Source organism: Mobula hypostoma, chromosome 4 (assembly GCF_963921235.1).
Source record: "Mobula hypostoma chromosome 4, sMobHyp1.1, whole genome shotgun sequence".
Classification (NCBI taxonomy): domain Eukaryota; kingdom Metazoa; phylum Chordata; class Chondrichthyes; order Myliobatiformes; family Myliobatidae; genus Mobula; species Mobula hypostoma.
In genome coordinates, this window is record NC_086100.1 from 129,903,644 (window position 1) to 129,917,475 (window position 13,832).

Sequence of the window (13,832 nt, forward strand, 5' to 3'; positions counted from 1 at the left end):
AGCCAGTGAGCCTGGTTGTCAAAGTTATTCTGTGAATGCAATAAGCTGCCTGCATTGCAAAAGCCTCTAATTATGTATGCAGTGATGGTGAAGTGTTGAGAGCTGGTTACCCAGTGAGAGTCTATGCCAAAGTCTAAAGCAAGAGAGTGGCCCAGGGTAGTCTTCTAATAACTTTGGCAGAGCAGCAAATCTACCTTGTCAACTAAGCATGTATAAGATTTTGTTTTACAAAAATATATAGAATATGTATTTGGGAATACAAAGCATTAAAGATGGTGTTAAAATACTTAAAAGTGATCAATGGAAAATTGAGCATAATACAGCCTACATTGACACAAATTTTCACTGAGATTGGCTCTGTTGTAGATGTGCTGGTTAGAATCATGGCATTTATACCATAAGATGGTGATGTATTTCTGTGGGCAGCTGAATTAGAGGAGAATGCTTCAGAATTCCTTTCATGTTATTAGAGTCAAAAGCTTTAGTGAGGTCATGAAAGGCCACATATGATGGTTGGTAGTGTTCCCTGTATCTCTCTTGGAATTGCTGCATGCTGAGATCATGTGTACTCAATTCTTGATGGATGGAATTTATACTATGATTTACAGAGCACTTTTTGTTTGGATTCTGGAAGATGTGGGAGGGAGTTGAGGGTAACTCCAGCAATGAATTTCCATGTGGCAAATACAGGTCCACAATCCCTTATCCGAAATCCTTGGGGCCAGTTGCATTTTGGAATTCAGAATTTTTCGGATCTCAGACCTCTATCCATACCAAGAAACACATATGCTCAAGTCCCTTATTTAACCTGTCTCACCTCAATGCGGTGGACTTTAAGACCCAGCTGTGCACCAAACCTACGCACATCCTCCCATATACTTCACATCATCTCTAGATTACTTATAATACCTAATACAATGTGAATGCTATGTAAATAGTTGTTATACTGTTTTCTTTAGGGAATAAAGACAAGAAGAAATTTTATTTCCAACAAAAACATTCAATAAAACATAAAAATATACAGCTCTAAACGAACCGAATCAAACACATGGTAAATGACTTATTGGAATAAATGTAGAACGTCTCTGTCACTGTCACTATAAAACTTTAGTAACTTGTCTTTCTGTTTATTTAAATCATATACAGTGGTAGTTCCAACACTATTTTCATCAGTAAGATGCCGCACAGACACACCACGATCAAGCTTCTGCAATAACTCCACTTTCCGCATTATTGATAGAGAAGATTCCTTCTCTTTTTCTCATTGTTACCTATGGGGGTATCTGCAGCTCTTTTTGACATTTTTGCAGTGAAATTAAACACAAAGTCAACAGTGAACACAAAATATCAGCGAACAGCAAATGCACGTGTAACCATTACGAGTGCTGAGCCACAACTGACGTCTGGCGGCCTCTGCTAATGCTGCCTTTGCACACCTGAGTGACGTCAGCTGTTGGTGAAAAAAAACTTTGTTTTCGGAGCTTTTTGGATTTCAGAATTTCGGATAAAGGAATGTGCACCTGTAGTAGGGAGAGCCATTTGTAGTTAGTCCATGTGAATCTATCTCCTTTCTTACAGACAGCCTCAAATACAATATCACAGAGGTATGCTCTCCTTTTCCTGAATGCACAATATGACTGTGAGTTTAAGAAGGGGTGATAGAGGGAAATGAGCAGTTGACATTCAGTTCTTGGCCCAAAACATCGATGATTCATTTCCCTGACTTGCTCAGTTCATCTAGAGTTTTGTCTGTGTTACTCAAGATCTCCAGTATCTGCAGAATCTCTTGTCTCTGTGTGAGCTCAAACCTCATGACCGGAAGAAGCACTGACATCCATTAGATTATATGACATTTAACTGTCATTCACTCTTTGGGGCACTCCTCTGTTTTTGTGATGCTTGCGAAGAAAAATAATTTCAGGATGTATATTGTATACATTTCTCTGACATTAAATGTACCAATTGAAACCTATGGGTAGTCTGAGCGAGAGACCTCACTGTGCCATGATTGGTACCAATGGATGCTGGACAGAGCATTGTCCAACTTGCTCTATTATCTCTATCAACTGGTTCCAAAACATCAGCTTCAGCGTAAATGTTGCTGCAAGATTGATATTGAACAGCACCTCACATCTGGATCTTTTGACTCCCAGTAACAGAAGCTGAAAAACACTGTAGATGGATAGATACTTTGTTGATCTCAAAGGAAACTACAGTGTCACAGTAGCATTACAAGTGCACAAATATACAAATATTAGAAGAGAAGTAAGAAAGAATAAAAGATAAGTTACTTCAAACTGTCTAAAAGGAGGGGGTCATCACTTCCTCGTCTATCAGTTGACTCATTATAGAGCCTGATAAACAGAGGGTAAGAATGACCTCACATAGCGATCTTTGGAGCAGTGCAGTTGTCTTAGTCTGTCACTAAAAGTGTTCCTCTGTTCAGCCAAGGTGGCATGGTGAGGGTGAGAAACATTGTCCAGAATTGCCAGGATTTTCCGTAGGGTCCTTTTGTTCTACCAGAGCCTCCAGTGCGTCCAGTTTGACTCCTACATATACCAGAGCCAGCCTTTCTAATCAGTTTTTTGAGCCTGTTGGCATCACCTGTGTTGATGCCATTGCCCCAGCACACCACCGCATAGAAGATTGTACTGGCAACAACAGACTGGTAAAAACGTGTAGGAGAGCCCTGCGTACTCCAAAGGAGCTCAGTCTCCTCAGGAAATAGAAGCGACTCTGGCTCTCTTGTACACAACCTCTTTGTTGGTGCTGCACTCAAGTCTGTCATCCAGGTGCCCCCCCCAGGTACTTGTGATCCTCACCACATTCACATCCTCACCAGCAATAGTAACAGGGAGCAGTGCAGCTTAGTCTTCCTAAAGTCTCCTTTGCATTCTTGATGTTGAGGTGCGGACGATCTAGACTGCACCATTTGATAAAGTCCACCAGGGCCCTGTATTCATCCTCCCGTCTTCCCTTTATACACCCAACTAATGCTAAGTCATCAGAGAATTTTTGCAGATAGCATGACTCAGAGTTGTATCTAAAGTCAGAGGTATACAGGATAAACAGGAAGGGAGCCAAAACTGTCCCCTGTGGGGCCCCACTGCTGCTTATGCCATGTCTGACACACAGCTTTGAAGCCACATAGACTGTAGTCTGCCAGACAGGTTAATTGTTATCTGTGAAGCGACTCTTGCCTTTTCTACCATGAAGAACCATGACAGATTTAATGAGAATGACCAGGAGATTGAGGAACTAATTAACCAGAAATGTTGGCCAGTCCTGGATTGGAAGCTTCATTCCTCAGGCGAATATAAACTGTGCAGCAGTTTCCTGAAAACCAAGCCCCAGCGGAGAAACCATGACTTAAAGAGAATGTGGTGGATGGAAAGAGTGCAGAACGGTTGGCAGTTCACTAACAGGCATGATATCCAAGTTCTTCAGAACTGCCAATCCCACTGGCCTATTTGAATACCCAAGGAACTTATCAAGGACAGACAGGAGGCTGGAAGAAAAACTGCAAAGTTCTTTTTAACAGTAACTCTGTTGTTGATGTGTGCACTCAGTCCAGCCCACAGTAGCCTACTCTACTCTTGACAAGAAAGGTGAAAAGTTGGAAGTTGTTGGGTGCGCAGTGACATAGAAGTTATCGCCACACTATTATGGCTTGGGAAGTTCTGCAGTTCCGAGTTCAATTCTGGCAACATCTGTAAGGAGTTTGTACGTTCATCCCTTGAACCGCCTGGGGTTCCTCCTGGTGCTCCAGTTGCTTCTCACAGTCCAAAAATGTGCCGGTTAGTAAGATAATTGGTCATTGTAAATTTTCTTGTGTTTAGGCTAGTGTTAAATAGGTGGGTAGCTGGGTAGTGCAGCTTGCCAGACCAGAACGTACTGTTCCATGCTGTATCTCTAAATAAAATAAATAAAGCCTCTGGTTCTGCATTGTATGGTTAGCATGTGCTTTGTATTCAACAGTCTAGTATGTCAGAATCAGAGTCAGGTTTATTATCACTGGCATGTGTTGTGAAATTTGTTAACTTAGCAGCAGTAGTTCAATGCAATACGTAATATAGAAGAAGAGAGAAAAAATAAATATAGTTAAATTACGGTATACGTATATGGAACAGATTAAAAATCGTGCAAAAACAGAAATAATATATATTAAAAAAAGTGAGGTAGTGTTCACAGGTTCAATGTCCATTTAGGAATCGGATGGTAGATGGGAGGCAGCTGTTCCTGAATCGCTGACTGTGTGCCTTCAGACTTTTGTACCTCCTAACTGATGGTAATAGTGAGAAAAGGGCATGCCTGGGTGCTGGGAGTCCTTAATAATGGATGCTGCCTTTCTGAGACACTGCTCCTTGAAAATGTCATTTGTACTTTGTAGGCTAGTACTCAAGATGGAGTCGACTAAATTTACGACCCTCTGCAGCTTCTTTCAGTTAGCATGAACCCTTTCCTTTTTCGCGTAAAACAAGGAGGCACCCAACTGAACCGTGACCGATGTTAAATACACTTAAACAGTTTAATCATTACTGATGGCAGTAGGTTATTTGTCCAACATAAAGGAGGATTGTTACAAGTTTGCCAATGACAACAAATTGTAGGTATCTTAGACCCCTTCTGTTCGTTTGGAATCTGCGGACAGCCTCAAAGCAAAGTGAAAATATATTTTACGTTCTCATGGTCGCCAATAGTAATAACTGAAAGTAGCATTAATGCTTTGTTTACCAATAAGTATTGGTGATAAGTAGTGATGATAAGGTAGTACCTGAGATCTTATTATGAGATACAGTCTTGTGTTCTGTCCCTTTAAAACAGGGGTTAGAACATAGAACTTAGAAAATTTACAGCACATTACAGGCCCTTCGGCCAACAATGTTGTGCCAATCATGTAACTTACTCTAGAAGCTGCCTAGAATTTCCCTATCGCATGGCCCTCTATTTTTCTAAGCTCCATGTACCTATCTAAGAATCTCTTAATTTTTTTATGCTTTGAACCCCTTTGGCAGTCCAGTGAAGCCTATGGATCCCTTCTCAGAATAATATATTTAAATATATGTAATAAAGTGCATAGTATTCCGAAAGAAACCAATTATATTGAAGTAGAGATAACAAAATAGTTAAAAAAGCAAATTTGTGATTGAGTAATAATATATGTGCTTCTTTATTAATGCATTAAGTATCAAGACTATACATTTAAAATATAGGTAAGATGAAATTACCTATTTGTGTTGAGCACGTGGCCAAGTTGTAATGCGTTCCTCTAGTGATTTGAAGGTCACTAGTTTGAGTCTCAGCTGTGGCAGCGTGTTTGTGTCCTTGAGCAAGGCACTTAACCACACATTGCTCTAGTGTCTGTGCGAGGAGTGATGCCCCACACAGACTTCCAATCTGCGCCATGCAAGGCATGAAAATGCCCGACGCAGGCCTCTCATGGTCTGAGTCGACGTTCCCTCCCTCCTAAGATAAAATTAAATTTTATTTTGTAAAGATATATCAGTGTGAAGGCATCAACATTAAACTGTGGGGTGGTCTTTGACAAAGCAACACGCATGTCATGTTGGACATTCAGTTGATTTCAACTTTTTGTTTTAATGGTTATCAGTGTTAAAAATCCCGATTCACAAAGATAGTTCGTTGCAAGTGGAATTAAAGCTTCCATAGCTCACTAATACTACTGTGGTTTGGTGCCTATATTCATAATTGAAGGAAATGCTAAATTTCATTTAGAGGTTAGTGAAAATAAAGATGCAAATTTTTTTCCCATCCAAGTTCACGGACCTCTTGGTATCCATCCACAGACCCCCCCCACCCCAAGGGGACTCCAGGTTAAGAACTCCTGCTTTAAAAGATCAAACAAGCATTATCTTTTCTCAGAGCACTAAGATTTTGACGGCTTTGTAGGAATTTCATTCATTTTCCTTTATTTTCAGATGCAAATTTTTGTTTCCATTATTCGGGAAGCTTTAAATTATGTCTTATGCTTTACAAGTTGGTAGTCGTATCAAACTTAAAAACATGTTGAGGTTTTCTGTTCCCCATTAAGTTCAGATGTTTTGGTTGGTTACATTCAAGTTTTGCCAACCACAGTGCTGAGCTGCATCTTTCCACTGGAACAAAAACAGATGCCCTTGCTAAATGAGAGCGGAGTTTAATTGCAGTAGAGACTTTCTAGGTAGCTTCCAGAAACAAACATAAATTTCCACGGGAATACATGGCATAACAGAAACACCTGCTTCTATAGACTTTGAAGCACTGGATGTCAGGACAATGGAGGCCACTCTTGTTGAGTGTTCAGTTGCTAGTAAGTACATCAATTGGTACATTTTCTTGTTTGCATTTCTTTTATATCTGCCCTCTATGATTTGCTTCTTGCCAATGGGATAAACTAAAATGTGGTAGAAAATAGCCTGAACTATTTACTTCACCTGTCATTTTTTTCTGAAAAACAGATAGAAGATTTAAACCACTATGAAATTAAAGTTTTGAAAATGTTGTTGGCAATGCTTTGGTGCCATTTTGAGTAGTGATCTAAGACATTCCCTAATTAGATTGAGTAGCTGCTGACAATTGTTTATTTATTTATTATTTATTATATATCATGCAGAATAGGTCCTACTGGCCCTCAAGCCATGCTGCCAGCAACTCCCAGTTTAACCCTAGCCTAATTATGGGACAACTTACAATGAGCAATTAATTTACTAACCAGTACATCTTTGGACTGTGGGAGGAAGCCAGAGCACTGAGAGGAAACACATGCATTCACGGGGAGAACATATAGACTCCTCACAGAAGACGTCAGAATAGAACTCCAACACCCCAAGCTGTAATAGTGCTGCACTAACTGTTACACTACTGTGGTGCCCACTATTGCTGGACTTGACTTCATAACGCATTGATTTGTTTTTTTGCTTGCAACTAATTCAAGAAACACTCATGCTTGTTTTCACATTATCACTTAATTTTCAAGAGTAAAATTTTCTTCAAATACACTTTTGAGATTAAGTATGTAGCACTCTAGTTAAACCGGAATCTGAAAGAAACAGCACCAAAGTTCAGTTCTCAATTTGTGACAAAATAGAGAATGGAGAATAACAGAAAAGCTGTCTTCCTATGTTTGTAATATCTTGACTACTTGGGAAGGAGTTTTGGATTATTTAAGTTATACATAACCACAAAGTGAAATCAGTTGAATATGCATCTTGCTCGATAACAGTATAGGTGATGTTTATTGCACGGCTCGTCCTAATAGTCATCACAGAAATTATGGTCTTCGCTAATTAATAAATTCAGATCTTGCATTTTTGCTTTTAATTAATTTTAATAAACTTTCACTCCTAATCGAGTGACTTCCTGGGGATACTGGGTTGTTGAAAGGAAGACCTTTTCAATTTGTATTCAGAGATACAGCTCTGTAACAGGCCCTTCTAGCCCAATGAGCCTGTGCTGCCCAATTACACTCAGGTAACCAATTAACCAACTGACATGTACCTCTGGAAAGTGGGAGGAAATGGTGCACCTGGAGGAAACCCATACGATTGCAGGGTGAAAGTACAAACTCCTTATAGATAGCGATTGAGCTGAACTTGGGTTGCTAACGCTGCAGTAGCATTTTACTAACTGCTATGAAAACGTACCACCCTAATTAATTTGAGTTCTAACATAATATGCAGTTCATTATTCTGCAGGCTGTGCTTCTATTTTCTATCTAATGTCTAACAAAGACTTAGTTTTTGTGATACAAACCCAGTTTTAGTTGATATTCGGTGATCCAGAGCAGGGAAATAATTATTTTGTTAAGGTGCTTTGTGATGGATGAAGTTGAACTACATAGGAAGTTATATTACTGATATATAGCGTCCATAAAAAGTATTCACCCTCCAACCTCCGCCCCGGAAGTTTTCATGTTGTATTGAATCACAGTGGATTTAATTTGGCTTTTATTTGACACTGATCAACAGAAAGAAGATTCTTTCATGTCAAAGTAAAACCAGATCTCTACAAAGTGATCAAAATTAATTACAAATATAAAACACAAAATAATTGATTGCATAAGTATTCATCCCCTTTAATATGACACACCAAATTGTCACTGGTGCAACCAATTGGTTTTAGAAATCACATAATTAGTTAAATGGAGATCTATTTTTGGAGACCTGTGGGCAGTCAAGGTGTTGCAATTGATTGTAGTAAAAATGTACCTGTAGTTGGAAGGTCCAACTGCTGGTGAGTCAGTATCCTGGCAAAAAACACACCATGAAGATAAAAGAACACTCCAAGCAACTCCGCAAAAATGTTATTGAAAAGCGCAAGTCAATAGATGGATTAAAAGGAAGTTTCCAAGTCGCTGAATATCCCTTGGAGTACAGTTAAGTCAATCATCAAGAAATCAAGAAAAGAAATATGGCACAGCTATGGCACAGGCCACCAAGAGACCTATGACAGATCTGAAGGAGTTACCAACTTCAGTGGCTGAGATGGGAGAAACTGTGCATACAATAAGTGTTGCTGGGTGCTTCGCCAGTCACAGCCTTATGGGAGCGTGGCAAAGAGAAAGCCACTGTTGGAAAAAACAACCACATGAAATCTCTGCTAGAGATTACCAGAAGGCCTGTGGGAGATGCTGAAGTCAGCTGGAAGAAGGTTCTATGGTGTGATGAAAGCAAAATTGAGCTTTTCAGTCAGCAGACTAAACGCTATGTTTGGTATAAGCCAAATACCGCACATCATCAAAAACATACGATCTCTATCATAAAGCATGATGGTGGCTGCATCATGCTGTGGGAATGCTTCACTGCAGCAGGCCCTGAAAGGCTTGTGTAGGCAGAGGGTAAAATTAATGCAGCAAAATACTGGGAAATCTTTCTTTCTTTATTATTTTTATTGATTTAGAAAAAGCATATATACAAACAAGAGGAGAATTATCTCAAATATATATATCGATAACAATACAAACAGAAAGTGAAATAGACATTATCAAAATCATACATAGTATTAAGCAAATAAGTGATATACAATAAAAAAGAAAGACAACTAATTCTCCTCTTATCAGTTCATAGAGGAAAAGAAAACTAAATTTTTAAAACGAGAAGAAAAAAACCCACTACACTCTAAGAAAAAATGGAAAACTGGGAAATCTTGGAGGAAACCCTGATGCAGTCTGCAAGAGAACTGCAACTTAGGAGAAGGTTTGTTTTCCGGCAAGGCAATGACCCCAAGCATAAAGCCAAAGCTACACAGGAATGGCTGTAAAACAAAAACAGTTAATGTCCTGGAGTGGCCAAGTCAGAGTCCAGACCTTAATCCAATTGGGAATTTGTGGCTGGACTTGAAAAGGGCTGTTCATTCACGATCCCAATGCAATCTGGCAGAGCTTGAGCAGTTTTGTAAAGAAGAATTGCAGTGTCCAGCTGTGCAAAGCTGATAGAGATACCTATTCACACAGACTCAAGGCTGTAATTGCTGCCAAAGGTGCATCTACTCAATACTGATTGAAGGGGGTGAGTAATTTTGTGTTTAATGATTGCAATAAATTTAGACCAATTTGTAGAAATTTGTTTTCACTTTGAGACAAAAGAGTCTCTCTGTTGATCAGTGTCGAGAAAGCCAAATTAAATCCACTGTGATTCACTGTTGTAAAATAATAAAACTTGAAAACTTTCGGGAGGGGGTGTGAATGCTTTTTTATAGGCATGATAATCTTAGTGGAAATTAGACTATTTTTATTTGCCATTAAATCTGGTTCTTTTTTATTTAAATATGTTGGAAAAACTAGGATTGACACCTTGGACATTTACTGCATGATAGTGGGTCCCTGAATGTAGAAGTATGCGGGGTTCAGCTTGCAAGATAAAAGATATAATGCTGGGTTGTGAGCCTTTGGTCACTGCAGAGTGATTTGTGCTGTTATCTGCTTCATCCTGATTTTAAATTGGACTCCATGTCCCGATTATTTTAAGAACAGGCTGGATGTTGACTAATTTGCTTGCTTCACTGCCACAGTATTTCAGAAATTAATAATGTATTTTCTTTTTACAGAGGTATGTAAAAACGGAATGCCAAAAATAAACTAGTCTTCCATAGAGTTAGTGAAAATATTGTAAATATGGAAATCATGAAAGCATTCATATATTTTGCATTCATCCCCATTATTGCAAACAAACAGAATATGCTAAGCTTAAATAAAATCAAGAAGCAATTTTCATTTTGGTATGCCATTTACTGCACGGTTCTTCAAGGATTAACTCTGCCCCTTTGGCTGTCAAAATCATGAAGGTTCTTTTGATAAGCTCCTTGCTTCTATACGTTTGTAATGATTAATGAATACCAATTGTTCACTTTTAAAACTAGAGAAATGTCCTGACCCCTTCAATATGTGGCTGGATATTTGCTAGCTGCTTAATTTCTCTATTTGTCCTTTTCTCGTCAATACAATTTTATTTCATTTTCTGTCCCACCTGTAACTGTAATTCACTGTCTTCACTTCCTCCACTTGGTCCAACAAATTGTTCATTTTTCAGATCCCTCAATTCCAGCAAATTAGTTTGCAAAAATACTCAACCATTTGCAACCATTCATGCAACATGATCCCATGCTCCAAATGTCTGAAGATAAAATGTTAATAATGACAATTTTTGATGGTGGAGTATTAATGAATAAAATACTGAAATAGTAAATGAGAGCATTTGGACTTTAGTGGTGGCTGTGCAGTTGACTTCTGGTCTGTTATATTAGACTAGATACTTCTCTGTGGGATTGAGTTTTGGATGTTTACTAAGCTATTAATTAATGTCATTTTATTTTAAATCTAACTTTTTCTTAACTTGCATATTTTCTTTTAAATCTGTTATACACTTTATGGTCTTGTGTTTCAGATTATGTTTTGGAAAAACGGATTTTATTATAAGTGTATGCTAATATATTCCCTCTTAATTTATAAATTTACTATTCTTTTATTATTGATGTGGTAACCCTTAGTCTGTGTGGTATTATAGTCGAAAAAGTTGAAAATACATTTAATAACCTCATGCCACGGAATGTTCTGCATATCCCACTCAGCACATAATGCAATTTTGCCATTCAAATTTAAGTATCTCACTGAGCCTTTGTGTGATATATAACAGCATGTTAATAAAAGGAGATCTGCATACTAACGGTTCCACTGCTTGAATAACGATTTATGCATGAATGTCTATACTTCATTTGTTCTTCTTTTATTTTCTTGCTTTCTCTACAACCATCTTGCATAGGCTGGAGGATTTTCCTACTTCACCTACAAGTACAGTCAAACAAGAATTTCTGTATGTTAAACTAGCATGATTTCAATTTGCATTTTTAACTTAGCAGAAATATTAACGAAGTGATACACCTGATCAAATATTATGTTGTAATGTTATGCTTAAATCAATCCTCGAAAAGGCGTTTTGATTTTTAAATGTTATGCTTTATGTTGCATTAAAACTAGATAGAAAATTAATAATATTAACTAATGGTAAGACTTTGATGGAGGAACTAACTTGTAGTTTTAACTTTTTAATATTTTGTGTTTTAAGAAAAATGTTTTATTTACTTTTAGTACAGTTCGTAAATCGTATAGTCCTGCGATGCGATACAGCAGTTTAATTTAATGAGTGATCAGTACAAGTCCAAATTCAATGCATGCAAATCTAGAATAATGTAATGTAATGTATAGGTGAGTGCTGACCTTGTGTAAAGTTTGTTCACATTTCAACAGAGTACAGATGATTACATTAATGTGGAAGAGGGAGACTGTTATATTCCTAGAAAATGGTCCTTATCACAAATTTCTGAAATGAGATACTTGTGTATTTTTTTCACGTAAATTTTATTCTGTATTGTAAATATCTGTGCAGTGATTCAGAAATTCTCAATAGATAAATTTCCATCACAAGGTTGATCATAACGAGGAGACCACCTGTATAGAATAAGGTTATTTAGCCCATCACACTTGAAGCTCTGTCCCAGTCACAACGTCCCAGCTTGAAAATATCCTGTTTTCCCTAACCTCTGTTTTCTTTCCTTTGATCAGTCCTTCCTCCTTACCTATAAAGTGCACAAATTCTGACTTACAACCCCTTGTGTAGCATCTTGTCAAAGTTTACCAGAAAGTTGAAATGCTCCTCATGTGGTTCTCCTTTATCTGTTATGCCAATTGCAATGTCGAAACACTCAGATTTGTTTAGTATAATTATATTGCCCAGCATACCCTTACTCACTCCACTATTTTTGAAACCCTAGAATGCAAGTCCTCAGATCCTGGGGATTTAGGAGCTTTCAGTCCATTCATTCCCCTATATGTTGTTATTAATACGAATCTCTTTGATCTCCTCACTCACACCAGAGATGCTGTTACATTTTCAAGAGTTAGTTACAGTTATTTCTGTGAAGACCAGCACACAATATTCGTTTAATTTCTCTGTCATATCCTTGTTCTTGAATATAATTTTTCCCGTTTCAGTTCTGACCATAGTTTTCATTGTTAGTACAGATTGAAATTTGTCACTTTTTTTATTCCTTGTAGAAAAGATGTCTAACAGACAGAAAATATGTCTGACAGATATAAGAGTTCAGCAGCCAATTCGCCTTAGCACAGGTTTTATATTCCTGACTTCTCCCACACATCAATGACATCATCAATGTGCACCTTGCTTGATTGAATGAAATTTGTGAAAAAAAAATGTGCTAATGATGACTTACATTTTTTCATTTATTTTCAAACAAAGTGCAAACCACACATTAAATCCTTCACTACACATGCACTAAAGATCCTCATGGATGTTTTGCCCTTATTGTATCTGCATGGCTGTTGATTGATCTACTGATCTACTTGTACAGTAGATCAGTACTTCATTTCTGAGTTTGGGTTCCTGTAGCAGCTTCTCACTGCAGAGTTCACCATTCTAATCATTGCCTGCCTCACAGAACACGTATGTCTGTAATCATTGTTCAAGTGATGTAGCCAGACACTTGTTCATTCTATTCCTGTGTTTTCCTCTATCTCATTGGAAGCTATTTACTGTAGTTGTGCTAGAGTGTACTCCTAAAGACTTGAAATGTTTTGCACAATTCCTTGCAGCAGTATGAGGCTAGATGTAATTGCTGCATGGAGCAGATTTTTGGAATCATGCACATCCAACCTTAGTTTGCCAATTTTGGGGAGGGAGTGGTGCAGGGAAGCATATTAATGAATTTGTAAAGGCAGTTGTCATCAACTTAGCCATTTTGCTTTTGTGGATTTCACAAGTACAAGCTAAATCTAGTACAAGTATCAAAAGTTCATGAGATCTAACTTAGAAGTAATGATGACTTGTTTTATGGTTTGTATTGTAGGGATAGAAGGAATAGAAGGGATTGGAAAGGTAGAATTACTGGTACATTATCCCATAACTGTTTCTCAGACTTGCAAAATTATGGGATTGTTTGCTTCAATTGAAGAAGAAAAATTTGAGATATTGTTATGAATAATGTATTATTACATAATGGAAATTTTGGTAGCTTATTTTCAATGGTCAAAAGAAATATAGAAACATACTGTACAGATTTAAAGTTAGCATGTCATTTATGTAGCAGATTGTAAAAAAAATGTCCTCATAATGTCCTGGACGAAGAGGAAAGCAATTGTACTGTCACAAATTGCTGAATTATAATTGTCAATTTATTGTCAAAAGGAATTAGAAGTGTTTGTTTGAAATGACTTGGAACATGTGATTGGGTTAAATGGCTTGCAAAAAGATAATTTGATAAGATAACTGGCCTTTTCCTATTGTATAGTTTTTTTACAATTCTGCATTGTTTGATGTTTCCAG

The 13,832-nt window shown here is 37.6% G+C and overlaps 1 protein-coding gene across 6 annotated transcripts in view; it reads left to right on the forward strand.

Annotated features, from left to right (window-relative positions):
- Positions 1 to 13,832, forward strand: part of kiaa1109 (KIAA1109 ortholog) — a 439,747-nt gene that overhangs the window by 319,758 nt on the left and 106,157 nt on the right. The gene's annotated exons all lie outside the window — the stretch shown is intronic.